General features: G+C 43.6%; 1 pseudogene; it reads left to right on the top strand.

The window, feature by feature from the left end:
- The first annotated feature begins 1,503 nt into the window (after nucleotides 1-1,503).
- LOC124516178 (60S ribosomal protein L27-like) lies at nucleotides 1,504-1,920 on the top strand (annotated as a pseudogene).
- The last annotated feature ends 4,508 nt before the right edge of the window (nucleotides 1,921-6,428 follow it).

The following is a 6,428-nucleotide window of genomic DNA, read 5'->3' as shown; positions in this document are numbered from 1 at the left end:
CAATGTATCACATTAAGGAAGTTCCCTCCTATTTCTAGTTTGGCAAGAATTTTTATAAACAGCTTAATTTTATCAAATGCACTTTCTCCCATCTGTTTCATGTGATTGTAGGATTTTTTATGTCTTTTAATCTGTTAATGTTGAGCCTTAAAATAATAATTTTCTAATGTTGAAATTATTCTTGCATTCCTGGAATAAACCCAACTTGGTCCTTATGCATTTTTAAATATATTGCTGTATTTAGTTTGACAACCCTCTTTTTAGGATGTTTGAATCTATGTCCAGAATTCACTGATCTAAGATCTTCTGGTCTGAAACTTCCTAGTCTCGGTTTAATCTTAAGTTTTTACTAGCTGCACAAAACACAATGGGTAATTTTCACTCTTTTTCTACTTTTTAGAGCAATTTGGATAAGATATGGACTGTCTGCTCTCTGAACATGTACCTGAGACCAAGATACTTGATTGTTCTATCCACATGCCACTAAGAGTGGCCAGGAGAGGCATGGCTGAGCCTGTGAGCCACTCCCTGTGAAAGGAGGGCTCAACCTGCTTCCCCAGGCAGTGATGGAGGCTCTGCTAACAGCCCTCGCCCTAAGCTAAGGCCTTTACAGCCATCACTTTACATCACCAATAACAAAAGTGATACTTTGCCTTCCATAATTACTCTTTTACTTTATTTCCTGGCATGTCGGAAACAAGCCAAGGAGGAGAGGCACTATTGAAAGGAGACCTCTTTGGAGGGCCTTGGCAGGAATGCAAAGAAAGCTCAGGCAATTGATTAACGGGTAACCGACATGGTTATTAATTAAAGAAATATTTCCCAAAGTATGGTACGTGCACCATTGCTGTGAATGCTATTTGGTGGTAAATAAAACTTTTGTTATTTTTTTAATGTTTATTTATTTTTGAGAGAGAGACAGAGTGACAGAGTATGAGTGAGGGAGGGGCAGAGAGAGAGAGACACACAGAATCCGAAGCGGGCTCCAGGCTCTGAGCTGTCAACACAGAGCCCAACACAGGGCTCGAACTCACGAGCCATGAGATCATAACCTGAGCCAAAGTCAGATGTTTAACGGACTGAGCCACCCAGGTGCCCCTAAACTTCTGTTGTCTTAAGAACTGGGTGTACAGGGGGCATCTGGCTGTTAAGCAACCGACTTCAGCTCAGGTAATCATCTCCTGGTTCATGAGTTCAAGTCCCGCGTGGGGCTCTGTGCTGACAGCTCAGAGCCTGGAGCTTGCTTCGGATTCTAAGTCTCCCTCTCTCTGCACCTCCCCCACTCACACTCTGTCTCTAAAAAAAAAAACAAACAAAAAACACATAAAAAAAACCCTAGGAATACAGATTAGAAAATACAACTATATAATTACAAACAACAAGAGATACAACTCTAAATGAAACATGCAATTTGATAGGTATAACTAGCAGAGTCAGTTTAAGCAAAAGTCATACCATAAGTAAATATTCTGTCTGCCGTTGGCTTGAGTGGCTGGTGTTGAGATGGGCAAGTTTGTGTAACCTGAAAATGTTGGGCTGGTCCTGGCTGGACGCTACTCCAGTCATCATGAAGAACATTGGTGATGGCACCTCAGACCGTCCCTACAGCCACACTCTGGTGGCTGGAATTGCCCGTGATCCCTGCAAAGTGACAGCTGCCATGAGCAAGAAGAAAATCACCAAGAGGTCAAAGATCAAGTGTTCTGTGAAAGTTTAGAACTACAGTCACCTCATGCCCACAAGGTACTCTGTGGCTATCCCCTTGGACAAAACTGTCATCAACAAGGATGTCTTCAGAGACCCTGCTCTTAAATGCAAAGCCTGACAAGAGACCAAGGTCAACAAAGAGAGATACGAGAGGTACAAGGAGAGGAGACGTACAAGACCAGCAAAAACAAATGGTTCTTCCAGAAGCTGTAGTTTTAGATCTGTTTCATTTCAGTCATTAAAAATACCAAAAAAAGAGAGAGTAAATATTAATACAGGTAGTAAGAAGATATGGCAAAAATAGAGATGCTGTTATGAGAATCACCAAAATTAGAAAATAATTCAAAGAAAGGCCTGTTTAACGAATAACAAGCCAGCCTCGGCTGCCAACAATCCCCTGCAAACACATACACATCAGGAACATACAGAGAGGGGGTAGATTAAACAGTGAGAGAGAACTCCTTTCTAAAGAAATTGAGCAATTTTTTTCAAATGGACCAGAATTCCTATTCAGAGTGTTGGCGAATAGAATAAATCCCTCCTTATGTTGGCCCGGGGTGAGAACCTGGGTGCCGGCTTGCCTGTCTGCCTCCTTTCCACATGCCCTAAAGTGAAGCCTGTGGGTTGATGTCCCCACTCAGTAAGAGTAAGGACAAATTTAAAACCTTTTTCAGACATGCAAAGCTTCAGAAGACTTTCCTTCCATTCACCCCCCTTTAAAAATGTTATTTGAAGATATCCTCCAGCAAAACAGAGGTAAACACCAAGTAAGAGGTAACAGATTCACCAAACAGTAGAATTAACCCACAAGTGCAACGAATAGAAATACCAGAGGTCCATAAAGCCATCAGTCAAAATTAGAACAGGAAGTCCGGGTTTGGAGGAAAAAGTCTTTAAGAAGAAAATGGGCTTCATTCAACAAATAATGTAATTAAGATGCTGGAAGATTTTAGTGACCTGATTAAAAAGGCATATGTTTCTTTTCTCGAGAAGAAAAGAGAAAAGCAATTAGAAATTCCAGGAGAACAAAAACTCGTATAAGAAAGTCGTGGTCCAGATATGAAGTGAATTAAAATATAGCATGACTTTGAGTATCTGAGGGAGTATAGGAAAATACATTTGAACTTGAAGCCTGGAGCATTTCCCTTCAAGCAGCATTTAAATCATAAGATTACCATTCCTTCCCTCTGGGTCCCCAGATGCTAGTTAGCTCTGCAGAGAATAATGTTTACATAATCACAATATTTTTTAAAAACACTTTATTGATTTTCAATTTTTGAAATTCAGAGACAGACAACACACAAAACCAGAACATTTTAATTATGGATACAGAACTAGATGCAAATGTAGTGGTTTAGCAAGAAGGTTTAGGAAGAGGGAGGGCAGGTGTGATAAAGGATGTCTCATCTTACACAGTGGGGAGTCAAGAGATATTTCATGAAATGAATGGCCTAAGAAAGAAAAACTGGAAAATGCGTATCCAACCGAACTCTGGAGGGAAGTTACCTTTCTAAACTTCTCATTTTTCATAGTTGGGCATGGTGCCAGGCACTGTGAGTTCAGTAACCAGCTCCCCTCCTTCCCTTCACAGAACCCCTGCGTTTCCCTGGACACGTGGCTATCCCGAGAAACAGGATATTTCCCAGGCTTCCTTGCAGCTACCTGGGATCAGGTGACCAAATTCAGACCAACTGGATGCAAACAGAACTGATGTGGCTGTCCATTAGCTGGAATACGGATGTGACTGGCCATCTCTGACCCAGGCCAAGAGTTTTGGGGTAAATAATAATAGCTAACACTTAGACATATTCTAACTATGTTTCCTAACAGGTCTTTTTTTTTTTGTAATTAAAGGTTTTTTTTAATGTTTATTTATTTTTGACAGAGAGAGAGACAGAGCGGGAGCAGGGGAAGGGCAGAGAATCCAAAGCAGGGTCCAGACTCTGAGCTGTCAGCATAGAGCCCAACATGGGGCTTGAACTCACAAACCAGGAGATCATGATCTGAGCTGAAGTCAGACGCTTAAGCAACTGAGCCACCCAGGCACCCCCTAGTCATGGTGGTTTTCTAGGTGCTTTAACCTAATGAGGATGTGTATTCATTACCTTATAGCTGCTGTAACAAAATACCCCACACTTGGTGGTTCAGAACAACACAGATTTTTTTCCCTTACAGATCTGGAGTTCTGAAGTTTAAAATCAAAGTGTCGTCTAAACTGCTTCTTTCTGGAGACTCAGGGGAGAATTTGTTCCTTTGTCTTTTCAGCTTCTAGTGGGTCACCTGCATTCCTTGGCTCCCAAGTCCTTTCTCATGTCACTATGGCCTCTCATTTCCATCATCGCATCTCCTATTACGATTTCCATTTCCTGCCCCCTTCCTTTACGGACCCTCGTGATTGCATAGGGCCCACCAGAGCAGTCCGGGATAATATCCCCAACTCGAGAGTCTTAATCACTTCTGCCAAGTTTTTGTTTTGTTTTGTTTTTGTTTTGTTTTTTTTGCCGTATAACATAACGTTCACAATTTCTAGGGATTAGGGCATAGATGTCTTTGGCAAAACATTATGCTCCCTCCCTCAAATTCATAGATAGTATCCCCATTTTACGGATGGCGAAACCCAAGCACAAAGAAATTAAGTGGCACGCTCAGGGTGACACAGCAGCTCAGAAGTGGCAGACCCGTCACTTAAACCTGGACAGTCTGGCACCAGAACCTGTGCTCATGACCGTGACAACACTTCTACCCTGGCCGTACTCTGGCTTCCCGAAGACTGCAGAACCCGTCTAGCCGGCGCTGGATGGCCTGCGGAGAAAAAGAAACTTCCATTTCCTAAGGCACTGTCATTTGGGAGTCTTCGTTACAGGGGCTGTATTCTAATACCAGAGTCAATAGCTACTGTAGGTAATTGAAGATAATGATTTTCCTTGATCTCATTCCTAGTGATTTGAGCCTATGATGAGAAAAATGGGCTTTGTATTCATTGCAAATGTGTTTAAGTTGGAGGGCCCGGGTGTGGATCAATTCACCTCACAACCTTGCTTAAACCTACTTCAGGGACCCCGCTGCCTTTGGGATGGAGCCCAAGCCCCTCAGCCTAGATTCAGGTCAGCTTTTCTTTCATCCGTCTTTCTGTTTCTTGCTACTCTTCTTTTAGGGAGGACCCTTGGACCCCACTGGCATTGACAGTGGACCCAGAACAGACCTTTGGCCGTGTCTACCCCTCACTTTTGCTCATCTTACTCCCTCTCCCTGGAATCCCATCTTTCTTTCTCTCCCCCTCCTTTTTTTTTTTTTAATGTTTATTTATTTTTGAGAGAGAGAGAGAGAGAGCAGGGGAGGGGCAGAAAGAGACAGACACAGAATCCGAAGCAGGCTCCAGGCTCTGTGCTGTCAGCACAGAACCTGACACGGGGCTCGAACTCACAAGCTGTGAGGTCATGCTCACCAACTGAGCCACCCAGGCACCCCTTCCTCTCCCCGTCCCGCTCAGCATGTCCCACTCAAAGCCCATCTGTGAACTCCTAGTCATCCCTCAAGACCCAGCCCAAGTTGCCTCTGGAATATTTTTCTGTTTATCTTGGTCGTTCTCCTGTTAAAGATTTTCCTCAAATGTCTGGCAGTTCAGATCATGGTTAAACAAAACAAAACAAAACAACTCAGTCTACACACACACACACACACACACACATATGTACACACACCCTCCCAGAAAGATCAGGCTTCTCCTTTTCTTTTCCTTGTGCGTTCCTGGGTCAAAATAACCACATCAGCACACATTTACCATGATCATTGTTTGTAACTAATATTATTTATAATTTTAGGATTTAAGATCACTAGTAGGCTCCTGCACCAGTATGTGACTCAAAATAAAAGCAATACCAAATGACAAGATAGCCATAAGGACATCTGACAAAACCCTGATTTTTCCCATGATGACCACTCTGATTTTTTTTAAATATTAAATTATTTAAAAAATTTTTTTTTAACATTTATTTATTGTTGAGAGCCAGAGAGAGACAGAGTGCGAGCAGGGGAGGGGCAGAGAGAGAGGGAGACCCAGAATCCAAAGCGGGCTCCAGGCTCTGAGCTGTCAGCACAAAGCCTGACACGGGGCTCGAACCCATGAACCTCAAGATCATGACCTGAGCCACAGTCGGACGCTTAACCAACTGAGCCACCCAGGTGCCCCAATATTAAATTATTTTTAGATACTGTGTGTATGGAAGTATGAGTCTCTGTCTTGCCCGGCCACGGCTGCTCTGCCCCCCTGCCTGTCCGCAGTGTATCCTTACGTGACTCTATACGGAAAACCTTCCTGTTTTTGCCCTTAGAACCCGTGAAACGAGGCCCAGAGAAGCAGCATTAGTTTCCTGGGGCTGCTATAACAGATTACTGCCAACCGAGCGGCTTAAAACAACACAGCTTTTTTTCTTGCCACATTTCTTTCTGGGGGCGAGAAGTCCAAATTGGGTCTAATGGGGCTAAAAGTAAGGGCTGAATTCCTTCTGGAGGCTCTAGGGGAGAATCTGTTCCTTGCCTTTGCCAGCTTCCAGAGGCCGCCCGCCTTCCTCGGCCTGCGGCCCCTCCCAGCGCTGGTATCACCCCAACCTCTGTTCTGTCACCACATCTGCTCCTTCTAACCCTCCCGCCTCCTATTACAAGGACACCCGTTATTCTATTGGGCCCACCTGGATAACCCAGGCTAATTTCCCCATCTCACG

Source organism: Lynx rufus, unplaced genomic scaffold, assembly GCF_022079265.1.
Source record: "Lynx rufus isolate CCGP_SWC_20201006 ecotype Redwood Valley unplaced genomic scaffold, mLynRuf1.p SCAF_2, whole genome shotgun sequence".
Lineage (NCBI taxonomy): Eukaryota > Metazoa > Chordata > Mammalia > Carnivora > Felidae > Lynx > Lynx rufus.
Note: the sequence above shows the minus strand (reverse complement) of the source record. Positions and strands in the feature narration are given on the sequence as shown.